Source organism: Rhineura floridana, chromosome 14 (genome assembly GCF_030035675.1).
Source record: "Rhineura floridana isolate rRhiFlo1 chromosome 14, rRhiFlo1.hap2, whole genome shotgun sequence".
Taxonomy (NCBI): Eukaryota; Metazoa; Chordata; class Lepidosauria; order Squamata; family Rhineuridae; genus Rhineura; species Rhineura floridana.
This window is the reverse complement of record NC_084493.1, coordinates 28,415,604-28,432,507: the sequence shown is the minus strand read 5'-3', so window position 1 is coordinate 28,432,507 and position 16,904 is coordinate 28,415,604.

Here is a 16,904-nt window from a genome sequence, read left to right as displayed (position 1 = left end):
ATCAGTTGTAATTTCCGGACCGTTTTCAAGGGTAACCCCACGTAGAGCGCATTACAGTAGTCCAAACGAGAGGTGACCAGGGCGTGTACCACTAGTGGGAGCTGGTGAACAGGAAGGTAGGGTTGCAGCCTTCGTATGAGGTGTAGTTGGTACCAGGCTGCCCGGCTCACTGCCGAAATCTGAGCCTCCATGGACAGCCTGGAATCAAGCACAACCCCAAGGCTGTGGACCTGGTCCTTTAGGGGTAGACTCACCCCGTTGAACTTCAGGTCAATGTCGCCCAACCTTCTCTTGTCCCCCACAAGTAGTACCTCGGTCTTATCAGGGTTCAACTTCAGCTTGTTCCTTCCCATCCATCCACTCACGGATTCCAGGCACTTGGACAGGGTCTCCACAGCCAACTCTGGTGAAGATTTAAATGAGAGATAGAGCTGAGTGTCATCCACATATTGATGACACTTGCAGCCCAAATCTCCTGATGATTGCTCCCAGCGGCTTCATATAGATGTTAAATAGCATGGGAGAGAGGATAGAGCCCTGTGGCACACCACAATTGAGAGGCCAAGGGTCTGATACCTCCTCCCCCAATGCTACCTGTTGGTACCTGTCGGAGAGAAAGGAATGGAACCACTGTAATACAGTGCCTCCAATTCCCAATCCCTCCAGGCGAAGCAGAAGGATACTGTGGTCGACAGTATCAAAAGCCGCTGAGAGATCGAGGAGGACAAGAAAGGTGGATTCTCCCCTATCTAATGCCCTCCTCAAATCATCTACCAGAGCGACCAAGGCTGTTAAGTAAAATAGGAGCTGCACCCTCCCATACACACACACAGTAACCCCTCCGAAATATATCCTTAGCAGTCCTCTGCATCCAAGCCTTACTCTGGTTCATTCCCACAAACCATACAGGTAACTTATCCCCTGCCAAGCAACCATTAAGGAGCAAATGCTTGGCCTACAAAAATGCATAGCAGCATCAAGCATAATTTACAACTCATTCACCCACTTTCATCTAAGGTAACGCAGTGTCATAGAAAAACAATGCAACTACCCTTTCCCATCTTTCAGCCAGGTAGGGCTATACTCTATTCCAGTTCAGACTCTCACACTGAGTGGTATTGGGCAACTCTGAAACACACCAAAACATGACAACCCACACTCTCACTCTGGGCAGCAAAAGCACAATTCCAACCACCAGCCAATAATACAACACCACTCGCTTTCTCCTACTGGATAATGCATTCAATAGTACGATATCAAAGGGGGTTATGCCCTCATGGAGATCCCAAAAGGTCTGCATTGCAGCAACCCTCTCAGCTGATCAGTGGGCTGGGCACAGTCAGTTAGCTACAGGTGGTTCCACTCTTCAGTTCTAGAATTAGCAACAGCGTCCTAGCCAGAGCTTGGGAAAGTTTTTTTTTCAACTACAACTCCCATCAGCCAAATCCAGTGGCCATGCTGGCTGGGGCTGATGGGAGTTGTAGTTTAAAAAAAGTAACTTTCCCAAGCTCTGGTCCTGGCTGGCTGGGCACCAGAAACAGGGTGGGCAAGCTGATGGAATAGTCAACAGCAGCAGCAGGAAAAAACCAGAGCAGGTCAGTGTTCCCTTGTGAAGGGAAGCCTTCTTTTTTGTAAGCTTAATTGCCAGCAGAGGGAAAGGGCAAGACCAAGGAAGGGAGCCTGTGGGTTGGATCTAAAGGTACTTCAAGCTGCACCCAACCTTTGGGACAGCCCTTTCCCACTCCTGGGCTGTCCTTATCAGCAGCAGCTCTCCAGGATTTCAGACAAGGGTCTTTCCCGGTCCTACCTGGAGATTCCAGGAACTGAAACTGGGACCTTCTACATCCCAATTATGTCCTCCACCCACTCAGCTATGCCCCTCCCATTCACTGCCTTTTGCTCAGCGAAGCACTGAGTGGCAAACTGTTTCCCAAGGTGTGGCTCAAGTCAAGATGGCTTTAAAGGACAAGAAGCTGTCAGAGAGGCAGAAAGCAGCGAGTAGCAGAGACAGCTGCAGGGCCCTTTATGTAAATCATGTTACTTAAGAATCCCATAGTGTTCCTGCAGCAAGAAGGGACAGAAATTAATAGAGGTTGATGCAGGCAAGGAGTTAGCCAGCAGTAATGAGCTGGCTACAAGTGACTGATTCCATGTCAAGTCTGGGCAGTATTGATTAGCAAGATGCGAGCACTGCTCTCCCGCTAGAAATGGACCTCACTGATGGATCGGTTGTGAGGACCTCATTGGCCAAACACAGCCAAAGTGACGGGCAAGGAACACAGCCATGCAGGAGTTGCTTTGAAGGGCTCACTAATGATGCTAGATGATGCATCTCTATGGAATTTTTGCAAGTGCATTGTATTCAAGCACAATTACTTATCTGTGCGCTGTCCTCTTATGTACAGTCCAGCTTGTTTCCCTCTGCCCCATCTCTCTTCCCTTCAGCTAGGATAAACCCTGCTGTGGGCCTGTTTTACGATATGAGGTGGGGAGTTATATATAGACCTGTCTAGTAAAACTGTTTAAGTTACCAGTGCCTGAATCAGCAATCAAGATAACACAGCAAGACCAAGTTATCAGATGTCAAGACACTACAGATGAATATGGTTTCCCTTCAACTAGGATAAACCCTGCTGCAGACCTGTATTGACAGCTCAGCTGGGGAGTTGCATATAACCCTGTCTAATAAATCTAAACATTAGCAATGCCTGCAAGGAGCTTGAAGTCAGCAGTTCAAGGTTAAACAGGCAATTTAGCATCAAGACATGATAGATGAATCTGGTTCAACCCTGGCTTCAGACAACCTTGGGAACTGTCATTCTGGGGTGTGTAGGGTTAAGCAGCTCCAGTACAGAATTCTCATGAATCCTCAGCCTGAACTACCTCACAGGGTTGCTGTGAGGACAAAACAGGATCGCTGCACTGAGCTTCTTTGCAGAAGGATGGGATACAGATGTGATTTGAGACACATTGCTGCTAGTCAAGGTCACCCTAGTCTGATTCGGCTCACAGGAGACCCTGCTTCCAGCCATGAACCAACAGAGGACTGGAGGGGAATTTGCAAGCCCAGCTTTGATGGAGTGACTGCCACATTCCCTATCACTAAATGCCAAGTCTGTTCCCAGCTCAGAGCACTTAGAGATGCTAAATAAACTAGTGATAGGCAAACAACAAGTGCTGTGGGTGGAGGCAGAAGTTAATGTTAAACTAATTGACCTTAACACTTTGTGCCAAACTGCCTAGAGATGAGTCAGGGAATGGGGAGGGGTCACTCTATAATGCTTTGTCTAAAGCGCATGTTGTCTTCCCTTTTAAAAAAAAAAAAACCTCCCAGCACTGATTTCACATTATTGTCAGGGCTTTTAACAAAATTTGTCTTGGTCAATTATCTTAGACAGGGTTGTTTGTAAGGTTCCTGCATCTCGTATTCAGCAAGATCGTCAGGGAAGGGGAGGCAAGGGGAGGGAAGGGGGTGTGAAACTAACAGGACAGCGTCTGGAAACATGATAGAAGTATATAAATAATGCATGGCATGGAGAAAATGGATAGAGAAAAGTTTTTCTTCCTGCCTCATAACACTAAAACTCATGGGCATCCAGTGAAGCCAAGAGTTGGAAGATTCAGGACAGAAAAAAGAAAGTCCTTCACACAGTGCATAGCTGAACTATGGAATTCACTTCCACAGAAGGCAGTAATGGCCATCAATGTGGATGGCTTTAAACAGGATTAGACAAATTCATGGAGGATAAGGCCATCAATGGCTACTAGTCATGATGGTTATGCTGTACCTCCATAGTCAGAGGCAGTATGCCTCTAGAAATCACAAGAGGGGAGAGTGCTGTTGCACTTAAGTCCTGCTTGTGGGTTTCCCACAGGCATCTGGTTGGCCCCAGGGAGAACAGGATGCTGGACTAGATGGGCTATTGGCCTGATCCAGCGGGCCTCTTCTTATGTCCTTATGGTAGTCAGATCTCAAAAACATGTTGGGGGGAGAAATTAATGTGGTTCGGGGTTTAATGCCAATCTACCTAACTTCCCAAACAAATATGCTAACCAAAATGAAGCTAACCTTCAAAATTCACACTTCCCCAAATTTTAGGATGCATTTCTCTGACCAAAAGATGTGAACCAAAAAATGTGTATATTTGGAGGAAGTGTGCAGAAAAAATATGCATATATTAAGTGAAAATTACATACAAAATGCACTATTTTACTTGCAAAGATGTGTATAAGGCAAAATTGCATAGGAAAATGCATATATTAGGAGAAACGTGATTGAAAATGTATGCATTTTCTTGCTTTTTTTTTTTAAATCACAAACTGATGTAGAAATGGGGTAAACTTGGAAAAATGAGAAACAGAGAAATAAAAATGTCTATCCCTAAGCACACATCAACAGCCCTGATCCATATTTGTTTCTCAAATTTATTTGCTGGTTCCTTCCCTCTCTTATGCCCTCTCCCTTGACTCTCTAGAAACCAAAGAATTTAATCCTCTATGGAACAAGTATACATTGCCCACCAAATTCACACAACAGCTGGAATTCACCTGAGAGCCTATGAGGAATGTATGATCAGATGGAGGAGGAAAAAAATCAAGATATGATCACTCACCAGAGTGTGTAATTCTGATGTACAATCTTGCAGCACAAATTAATCATGGAAAACAGACTTAATATTTAGTTTTAGTTTTTTTCCAAAGGAGCCTTATTAGTTTATTAAGCAAAAAGCTTATTTTTTATCACCTTTAAACAAAGGGGAATTCTCCACACTCTCAAGATGTTAGAAAGGAGTACAAAAGAAACATAGAGACTCATGTTATGCACATGTTATGTTACCATTAAACAGTGCTCCAAAAACCTTTGGCCTGGGCCAACAATGGAACGCAATAAATGAATGTGTACATTACAGGAAATGATGCCATTGGCTGAGCTTCAGCCTGTATTGCTGCCAGCAACAGAGATGGGCACATCCCATCTTCTCAATTTTAGAAGAGCAAGACAGGGAGACAAAGTTGCACAGCTGAGTTACTAACAGTACTCTTGATCTGGGCACCTGGATTCAGTTTCCCTTAGTGATGACTAAGGATAACATAGTGTCAGGTCCCAGCTGGGGAGTCCCCATCAGAGGAACATCAGGAGGCTCTGGTCTTAGACCCAGCCCTGGGTCAAGCTCCATCTGGGGGTGAGGAGCCAGGGTCCTGTGATGAGGCTATCGGCGGACAGGATGAGTTCAGCCTCTGACATCGAGGCTAAATGGGTCCCAAGCCCAAGGGAGAGGCATCACCTCACATGCCAGTTGGAGACCCGGCCCATGTGGAGGAGTGTCTGACAGCAGGCCAGGATTCCTTGAGAGTAAAGAACTGGCTGAAGGTGGTTGATAGGGGTCAGCTGAGGTTTGGGGTGTAATTCTAGCAGTCCAGCTCAAAAACCCCAGAGCTAGGGTGGAAGAGCTGCTGGAGCAATGTCTATATATGAGCCCTGTACCTGACCTGGCTGCTGATCTCCTGTTGACTCCAGGCCTGACCACAGACTACCCCGGATCAGCCTCATGCCTAGCCTTAGACCTGCTTTGCCCATGGACCACTTGGATCTTGACCTTGGACTGCTCTGACTTTGCTTCTGGCCTGACCTCTTTGTTGTTGTGGACTCTGACTTTGGACTGACTCTGGACACTGCCTTGATGTTACCCTTATTTGTGTTATTGCTGGGAAGTCTTTTGCCTCTTCATGAGCCTGATGAGAACAGGACAGATAGCAAGCTTCCTTTGTCTCATCTTGGAATCCCCAGCAGGCCAAACCCTGGCACTCTAGAGCAGGACTTCCTAGCCAAATTAGCAGCCTCACCCACCTGTCAAACATGGCCCATGGGGTGGGGGAGGTAAGGATCTGACTTGTCAGCCAGATCTGCATCACACACACATGGTCTAGTACCACACTGACTGCCAGCAAGGAGGGAGAGATTGCAATTAGGCGGCATCCAGATTGTCAGTTTCACAGGTGGGATTCAATTTTATACCAGCCAATTCAGGTGGCATACTTAACGTGGATTTAGCATTTTGAGCAACAACCTTGCTTCCAAAGGAAAATAACAACAGACTTTTTGCAGTAAAGAAAGATAAAAAATGTGGGATAACATTTGCTTGGTACAACATTATATAACCTCCCAGCAAACAAATTTATTTATTTATTTATTTATTAAATTTTTATACCGCCCCACTAGCATAGCTCTCTGGGCGGTGAACAACAAAGCAATACAAATATATACAATAAAATCCAATGAAACATACAGCAAAGTACAGAGAATGAAAGATCTAAGAACAGTTACAACACACTTTAAAACTAAATTAAATTAAATTAAATCAGAATAACAAGTCATCTGGAAGTAGGGATGGGAGAAAAATTTGATTCAGTTTGCATTTAAAGGTGAATCTGCCTAATTCACATTTCCCGAAACAATATGAGAACTGAAACATAGCTGTCCTTTGAAATTTGCACATTCCAAATTTTGCAGTGGTGTTGTCCAGTCAAGTAATGCGCACAGAAATGCATATACTAGGGCATGGTGTGCATACGAATACATATATTATCGAAAATAACATCCAAAAATGTATCATATTAGGAAATCATTGTTTTGCAAATATGTGTATATTAGGAGAAATTCAAACTAAAATGCTGATGAATTTTTAGGAGGACTTTTAAATTGATTTTTATTGTGATTTTATTAAGAAAAAGGAAAAAGAAAGAAAAGATAGGGAGAAAACTCTTGTCAGCTTACATTAATAAAACATTTAAACATTATACATCCATTTAGTTTATACATACAGATCAATATATGAATTTTGGAGACATCCATGAACTTTTAAATTACATTCCTATTATATGGGGATGTATACATCTGTACATCCATTTAGTTTACACATATGGATCAATATATGAATTTTGGAGACATCCATGTATAACAATGGACTTTACATGCCCTAATGATCACTAAGAGACTCAGACTGTGAGCCTGGAAGGACACATACCCACCAACTAGTATGCAATGGTATGATGACCTAAACACCCTTTCTACATTTGAACACCAACTTGGTCTGGATACATCATTGGACATTCAGGAGGACTTAAGAAAATTGCAAACTGATGTGGAAATATAGAGAACTAAACTTAAGACTGTAACAATAAAAAATTGAAGATACTAAAACTGACAGATTGGCCCTTCCCCAGCTCAAAGTGACCTTAGTGGACCCGAGACAAAATGTTGCAGCACGAAGTACAGCTGTTCAGGATTCCAGACACTGTGGCCCTTCCAGGCTGGTAGTTTTTTTGCGGAAGTATTCTGCAACATGTCATGGACACAACAATAGTGCATTAGTGGTGGATTTATACTGGACCGTCCACACATCATTCCGCTTCATTAGTTGTCCTGAGATGCTCCCCTAACATTATTGCATTGTTGGGGTGTGGAGGGGTACCCTTGCACTATAGCACAACAGAAGTGGGACCAACAAAAATCCCCAAATTGTCAAATCAAATCAAATCAAATTTTATTATACGGTCATAGACCCTATATACAATTGATTAGATCAACAGTTTAAAAACAAATATTACAAAATCATCAGCAAAATGAACTTATGTATATTCTGGGCTAATACTAGAAAATGGGCTACTGATTCGGTAACACTCTTGTCCGAATCGGACAAAGATAGTTTGTTAGCCACTTTAAGGACCTACCCGGGAAAGCTTCAGTACAGGGTACAATAAATCTAGTACGAGGATTCTTGTATAGATCACAGATAAGAAGAACATGATCAATTGTTTCAATCTCTCCCTTATTACAAATACAAAAACGTTTCGCATACGGGATTCTTTGAAAACGGCCTTCTAAGAGCGCCGAAGGGAGGCAATTAAATCTAGCCCTAGCAAACAAATGGCGGAAACACGGTATGGTCAAATTTTCTAGATAAATTGCAGACTTAGGGAATGGGAAGCTTATTCCAAAATGGGAAGGAGAACAAGTTTTACAAGCAGAGGCCATTGAATATTGGAGCGCTATGTCCTTAACACGCTGGCCTATGATATGGTTAGCCAAGTCACAACTCATAGAGGAAAGCAAGTCTAATGGTAAACCGAGCAACTTAAATTTCTCAATGAAAGTTTTGGACCAAGTGCTAGAGAATGGGTCATTCCAAATTGAGTGTAAATAACCTGAAGAATGGTTGGCATAAGCAACTTTGGTCCAATATTTAAATGCATGTAACCATGCAGTACACTCAATTGGGTTTAATCCCGTTTCCAGTCGAAGACCAGCTGCTGAGGCACATCGAGGCATTCTAAATATGGAATGCAGAAAGAACGAGAGCGTCGATTCCACCTTGGCATTGAAACCAGATACCCATATTGGGATTCCATAAAGAAGTTGGGGTAGAATTTTGGATTTAAAGATTTGAAGAGCCGCTGGGATATATTGGCCACCCTGGGTAAAGAAAAACTGGAGAAGGGCCTTAGCCGTATTATAAGCAGTTTGAACTGCAATTTTGATATGTTGGGACCAAGGCAGAGAAGCACAAAACAAGATCCCTAGATACCTAAACTGTTTGACCTGGTTGATCTTTCGGCCGTTTATTACCCAAGGATATGACACGGAGCGGCGAGAAAAAAACATAATTTTTGACTTATTGAAATTAATGGTGAGCTAATTTTTATCATAGTATGACATAAAAGCTCGCAAAAGGCGTTTTAGTCCCACTTTTGACAAGGACATCGATACAGCATCATCTGCGTATAATAATAATGGGCACTTTACATCGGCGAGTTTAGGAGGGTGGAAAGAGTCATCCGAGCAGCATTTACTTAGATCGTTAAGAAAGAGGTTGAAGAGAGCAGGGGCAAGGATACACCCCTGCCGAACCCCTTTAGTGGCTAGAATGGGGTTTGTCAGACTGCCATCTATGCCACAACGTACCCTAAGGGTTGTGGATTGGTATAGATGTCTGATCAAAAATAAGAGTCTTGTATCTATTGATGACTGAGATCGTTTATCCCATAGGAGTTCTCTAGGGATGGAATCAAAGGCAGTCCTGAGGTCAATAAAGGCCACATATAAACCGTTGCCAAAATTGCCTCTGTACTTCTCCGCCAGGTGTCTCAGCACCAGGCAGTGATCAATAGTGGATCTGCCCTTCCTAAAACCGGCCTGCTCACGTCCTAGAATATTCTCCTCTTCGATCCAGGAATTCAGTCTTGTATTTAGAATACTTGCATAAATTTTCCCTACTACAGACAAGAGACTGATAGGTCTATAATTAGTAGGGTCGTTGCTATCACCTTTTTTATACACGGGAATAACTACCGCCTCCAACCATGTTTGTGGGAACTTGCCATTTGTAGTATTAAAAGTTACAGAATTTCAGCAGGAAGTTATGGGCAAACAAAGTGCTACATCTGCCCCGCAATGTTTGCAGGCACAAACAGTATTGAATGTGGGGTCACATCTAAGCATCCTGGCATCATCACCACCACAAATTGTCATGAAGGGACAATAAAAAGGATACCTAGAAGGGGCCTGTTCCATTCCCTTTTATGTCTCCCCCCCCATCGGTTTTCTGGCTCACTGAGCATAAACAGTCCCATTGGGGTGTTTGTGAGTCTCCTCCAATTAAAAAAAATCCTAAAGGTTTCCCCAAGCCTGCAGAAACCTCCCTCATAGGAACCAAGGAAGCTGCCTTATAACAAGTGTAACCATTGGTCCATCTAGCTCAGTATTATTGACACTGACTGGGAGTGGCTGTCCGAGGTTTCAGATGGGGGACATTCCCAGCCCTACTTGGAGGTGCTGGGGACTGAAGCTGAGATCTTCCACATGCAAAGCAGATGCTCTGCTGCTGAGCTACGGCCTGTCCCCATACGTGTGTAGTGGAGCCATTTTGGCTAGCAGTGGCACTCACACCATGAACAATGGAAAGAGGGGGAAGGAAGTTTGCTGATCAGGAGAGGGGCGCCTGGTTTGCCACACCAAAGTTCATGTGACATATGTGCCACAACTGCATCAAGACCAACTAGGCCCTAGGGCATTGGGGAGCTCCCGCCACCCAATGCTTTCGAGAGATGTTTCCCAATTGCAAAGCATCCAGGGAAGAAATTGAAATCTGCAAGGTGATGATTAGAAGCTATTTCCTGCTAAGCACATGTGTTTTCTTCAGTGAAGGTTTGTTTATCTAGCAATTTCAGACCTGCCAAACCTGTACTTGGTTTGCATGGGATGCACAGGATAAGGGCTACTGGCTCTGTTCACTCAACACACAGAGACACGAAGCAAGACTGGGAAATTCTCCAAAGAAGTTAAAAACTAGACCAGAACAGAGATGTGGATTTATATCTAGGGATGGAAGGATCCATCCATTTCACTTCTCTCCATTTCTAATTTTCCAGTCTTAAATTCAATTCTCCATATTTCATCAGCAATTTGCAATTTAAAAAAAACTCATGAAAAATTATTCAGCATTTTAGAGCGTATTTCTCCTAATAAACATTTTTATATGCTGTTTTGACTAATGAACACTTTTTTTGCCAGAAATTTATTTCAATATGATGCATTTTTGTATGTCATTTTCACTAACAGATGCATTTCCATGCACACTTTCCCCTAATATATACATTGCAAAATTCAGAAAAGTGTGGATTTCAAAGGATGACTATGTTCTGGTTCTCATATTGATTCGGAAAGTGTGGATTTGATCAACTTGTTTTAAATGCAAGCTGAATTGATTTCTACCTTATGCCTTGTTTTACCCAAAGCTACTCCTACTCAAAGTAGACACATTGAAGTGAGTAGCCATGATAACTTAGGTTTATTAATTTCAGTGGGTCTGCTCTGGGGAAAACTTAGCTGGGTATAGCTACTCTACAGAAAGGCAGGCTAGAGAACCACTTTGGTGAAGTGTGGTGGTTACACTGATGGGCTTTAACTGGAGAGATGGATTCAAATCCCCACTTCCCTGTCATGTTTACTGGGTGACTTTATCACTATCACTAACTCTGAACCTAACCTACCTCAAAGGGCTGTTATGGGACTAAAAGAGGGAAAGAACCAAGCAAACTGTCCTGAGCCCTTCGAAGGAAGTCTGGAATAAACACTCAGGAAGCAACAAAATAGGAGATTGCAACCATACAACTAGCAGCAGAAGGCAACCTTTCACACAGCAGCTTGCGGCAGGGAGAATACCCTTTGAAATGAATCGGGCCGCATACACACACACTACATTTAAAGCACATGACTTCCCCCTAAGAATCCTGGGAACTGTAGTTCCCCCTCAAAGAGCTACAATTCTCAGCACCTTTAACAAACGACAGCTCCCAGGATTCTTTGGGGGAACTCATGTACTTTAAATTTATGGTGTGTATGCCATGCCAGTGTTTACTAAGGACAGGCAAGTCTGAATTTTGGTTTCTTGTTTTCCCAGTCTTTCATTCTGTTCTACATATTTTCGGTATTGCTTTGTGATTATTATTTTTTTCAAATTCCTACAATTGTCAGCATTTTAGTGTGCATCTCATAGTGTACACATGCAATTTTGACTTATATGTGCATTTTGCAAGCAATTTCCCCCTGATATATACATTTTTGTACACAATCTTGGGTCAGAGAACTGCATAGCAAATTTCAGAAAAGTGCCGATTTTGGAGAGCTTCCCTTTGATTCTCATATTATTTTGGAAAGGGCAAATGAAGTAGGTTCAGTTTCAAATGTGAACTGAACCACATTCCTCTTCCATCCCTCTTCTTTACTTGCCACTTGAAAGCCAGCAGTGAAGGGACAGAATGCAACCTCTCCGCAGATCGAACTCTAGAACCTTGGGGGTGACGTCCATGTAGAATCACAGTCAAGGGCTCTAGCTCTACACATTTTGAGGCTTACACAACTCAGTACTCTTCCTGTCCAAAGTCAAAGAAGCTTAAAGATCTACAGTGGCAAAATCGCCTTGTCTTTTTTGGATTAAGGGCCTTAGACTCTGTTAATGAGCTGGGATCATAACCTCTCTGCGTAACGCCTTCACAAGCATTGGACCCCGCAGAGAATCTCTCTGCACACCACAGGCTCCCATCTTCACCTCCGAGCCAACTGACCAAGGATAGAATGCGAGTCCCTACCAGGCCACACACAAGACAGCTTGGCCCCTATTGAGATGAGAGCATGGATTGCAGTTCAAGTTGCAATTCAAGTTGCTCTCTCTTCACACGCTGTCAGTTTCCTTCCCTCTTTTTTTGACTGAATAGATCAGTGTAACCAAGTGGACCTGGTCTCTGATGAAACAGAATGGCAGCAATAAGTCAGTGGATGGATGGATGGATGGATGGATGGATGGATGGATGGATGGATGGATGGATGGATGGATGGATGGATGGATGGATGGATGGATGGATGGATGGATGGATGGATGGATGAGGTGCAAATAGGACATGTATGAACATAGGCAGCTGCCTTCTACTAAGTCAGGTGGTTGGGCCATCTAGCTCAGTATTGTCTACACTGACTGACAGAGTCTTTCCAGGGTTTCAGACAGGGTCTCTGCCAGCCCTACCACAAGATGCTGCCAGGGATTGAATTTGGGGCCTTCTGCATGCCAAGCAGGTGCTCTGCCACTGAGGTACAGCCTCTCCCCAAATGGATGGGTGCAAATGAGGCATATGTGGAAGGGTGGTTGGAGGCAAATGGAGCATGGATGAAGAGGGTGGGAATAGGGTGTTTGTGTTGCTTTGGCCCTGCCCACTTTTCTGGGGGGCATGTGGCCCCCAGATGTTTACCCAGGAGGGAATGGAGCCCTTCCCATGGAGAAAGTGGCAAGGTTGGAAGCAAAACTGGCCAAAGGATGCAAGACCACTGATAGCTCCAAGTGAGCAACTTGTTTCACCAAGGGTTGGGAGTAGACTGAGGCCTTTTAAGCCTCTGTGCCAGCCTACCTCTTCTGGGCTCCACCCCCTTGTAGAGAACTCCAGAGCCATAAAGGGCCAACCCTCTGACCTGAAGATGGGCACTCCTCCGCTGTCCTCTAGCCTCCCTCTGGTGCACTCCTGGCACTGCCAGACTGGTGATGTGCGGTAGGAGGCATCTGGTTCTTCCAATTCAGGGACAGGTTCCCTGATGGTTCAGGCTGTAGCCCTATAGACCCTGGAGATCTGGGGTGGGGCTTCTCCTGGGGATTTCTGCCCAACAGACTCAGATGCAATGGTCTCTCTGTCTTCATCAGTCAGCTCTGAACCCTGACCCTGACCCCATCTGATGCCCTTGCAGCCTCTGACTCCATGTCGGGATCACTGCTAGATTCAGCTTCATGACAGCTGGGCTGAAAAAGGGGGAGAAAGGAACTAACTTTGCCCCCATGCCCATCGCAGAGTAGGTCTTCTGATTAACTCTAGCCTGTGATTTGGTTGTATTCCAGAGTTTGTGGGGCTGCGCAAGGAATAATGTTGCAGTGGTAGACTCCTCAGGAAGAGCACAAGGTGTGGCAGACAGAAGGCCAAGGGGTCCTAAAAAGATCAATCACTGTGTTATTTAGTTTTCAAGTTTTCATTTCTTCTGTCCTATGCTGATAAAAATCACTGCCTCAGACATACACAAGGATAAGGAGATAGAGTTTTATTATATTTTTTAAAAATCCAAAACATTTGAAGCTGTAGAATTTATTATCTAGCTTCATCTGTGCACCCTCTCTCTCTCTCTCTCCCTCCAATTCAGAACAACATGAAAAAAGCTAATTATGTGATATTTCAGTTCCATGTTGTGTTAATGGCACCAGATCGCCAGTGACATTTCCAACTTGTTAACCTATTTTTCTCTCTTGTTTTTATCTCTGCAGCTCTGAAAGTGGTCTTGAGGCTTTGTATACCTCTCCCTCCCCTTCATCCTGACTCCCCCCTCCTCCTTCCCCCTGCCAACATGCTCTTGCATTTATCAATTTGAAAGAATTGGCAGAATATTAAAATGCAACACAATGTACGGCTTTGTCTTCTAGGAGAAGGAATTATGAGCATTAAAGAAGAAAAGGTGAATGACCCTGTAGGGAGAGGGCAGCGAAAGTATGTTTAGCATGTCGACATAAGCTTGAACTGGTTTAATGTTAATTTCTTTGCCCCAGGGAACCTTGGGTTCTGTAGTTCTGCGAGGCAGAGATCAGGATTTCTTACAGAGGAACATGTGAACCAGTCCCATATCTCATGCATGCATAGTCCCAAGAGGAAAATCCATAGTTCAGAGGCATTTTTTGTGTGTGGGTGATACATACATTTATAATAACAATAGCAATAATAATAGCAACAACTCCACAGTGGTATAGATTATAGTATATTATGCAAAAATCCTCATGTTCAATCTGCAGCATCTTCAGGTAGGACAGGGAGAGACCCCTGGAGAGCCACTGCCAGTCAGTGTAGATAATACTGAGCCAGATGGACCAATGGTCTGACTCAGTATAAGTCAGCTTCCTATGTTCATATGCTCCTATGTTCAACCCCAGCATCTCCAGGAAGGGCTAGTAAAACCCTCATCTTTAATACTGACCGCTGCTGCCAGTCAGTGTAGACAATACTGGGCTAGATGGACCAATTATTTGACTTGGTGTAAGGCCGCTTCCAATGTTTCTAATGGGTGGGGAAGGGCTGTAGCTCAGTAGTAGAGTAGATGCTTTGCATGCACAAGGTCCTAGGTTCAATCACCAGCATCTCGGCTGGAAAAGAGTTGCTGCCAGTCAGTATAGAAAACACTGATCTAGTTAGACCAATGCTCTGACTTGGTATAAGGCCGCTTCCTCTTTTCCTAAATCTGAGTGAAGGGTTGGAATTGTTTGTTTGTTTTTCTCCCACCATTACCATTACATTAATTTGTATGTGACCACAGGAATTTGATATACTAAATGCTTGGCCATTAGGGAGCAATTAACCTTAAAGAGACTCAGAATATTGCCATTTCTCACCAGCTTATAAATGATTTTACAATGGCATCACTATGTACATGGCACTCCTCACAGTGGGCAGCATCCAACTAAGAGTTCTGCCAATGTAAGGACTTTTACCTGCACAATGGAACTTCACCAGCCCACCCTGTCCTCTCCCCGCATGACCCTAAATATGTCCTAGGGATTCCCCCAACTAGGAACGGGAGACAAATTTTGTTCAGTTTGCATGTAAAGGTGAGACTACTTAATTTGCACTTTCTGAAACAACATGTAAACCAAAACATATCCACCATTCAAAATTTGTACTTCTCTGAACTTTGCAATGCCAACCAAATAATATAAGCAAAAATGTGTATACTGGGGTAAATTGTATATTAAAATGCATATACGAGGATAAAGTGTGAATAAAATTGAATATATTCAGATAAAGTGTGCGTAAAGATGCATATCTTAATGCGACTAATACAAAAATGTGTTATATTGAAGAGAAATTACTTTGCCAAAATGTGTATATTATGCAAAATTGCATAAAATATGTGTATATTAGGATACATTTGCACTAAAATGTTGGTGAATTATTTTTTTAAAAGTGCAAGCTGATATGAAAATGTGGAGAATGGAATTTAAGACTGCAGAAATTAGAAACTGACAGGAACGGAAATTAACAGATTTGCCCATTCCTACCCCCAATCGGAGCAATTGTAGGGGATCATGCAGGAGTCGTGCGGGAAGAGGAAAGAACAGGGAAATTCCATTCCACAGCTAGAGAGCTTTGGCTATGGGGCAGTATACAAATGCAATAAATAAATAATAAACATCCTTGTGCTGGTGGAACTATTTAGCTGGATAATGCCCAGTAACATAACTAAAAAGGCAGGTCCTTGCCCCAAGCAGACTACATGTAAACATCCGTGGTAAAGACAAAGGAAAGGGAGGAAATGGAAAGGACTAGGGCACCAGCAATGAATACAAGTCAGACCAGGGTATCAGCCATCATTTCCTGCAAAAAGCTGCCATTTCACTTCCCGAGATCCTGAACCAAGTGCCACCACGAGCAGAGGTTTGATGGGGCCTTTTTTGTGGAGAGACAATCCAGCCTGGCAAAACTCAAGAAGAGCATGGAGGGACAGTGAGGGGTGGAGCCAGAGGAGAGGGGGTGTGACCTTGGAAGGAGCCATCACCTGGGGAGAATCTCAAGGTCTGAATAGAAAGCCTTGGAGGGCTGCATTTGGGACCCTGGGCCTAAGGTTCCCCATCCTCAGAGGCTTTGTTCCACCATAAAAGTTCTTCTCCCGCACCCCACTGAGCCTGGGTAAATATGCTGTGGATTTCCAAAATGTACCTACTCCTGCAGCTGCCTCCCATCCCAAGAAGACGCTGTTGCCTCTTCCATTAAGGCTCCAGCAGCTGCTGTAGCTCAATATGTTTCCCCAACCCATCTCTGAGCTGAGGGGAGGAATGCTGTGATTGGAATAAATGAAATAATAATAATATTACTATTAATAATATTACTATTAATAATAATAATAATATTAATAATATCTGTCTTAATCCTTTTATCACTTTATTTCCTCCAGTCGTTTGCAGAGATAACAATCTGCTGCTCTCAGCAGGAGGGTAGCGAGGGAGAGAATCTGTACAGATTGAGATTACTTGGTTGTCTCCGATATGAAGTCATCCAGTGGCTCACTGGAGTAGGGAAACACAAAGTGGGGCACGTCACAAGGGGGTGCAGAGATGCATGTTGCAGGGAGAGATGGGCCTCTGTGTGTGTGTGTGTGTGTGTGTGTGTGTGTGTGTGTGTGTGTGTAAGAGAAGTAGAGAGTCTTATTTTTGCAGGTAGCAAAATGTGACTAGGAAAGGCATAAGATATGAGGGTGGTGAAATGTTTAAAGGGGGAAATGATGCGATATAGGACACTTCCAGACTGCTGCTATTTGGGGGTGGGATTCAATC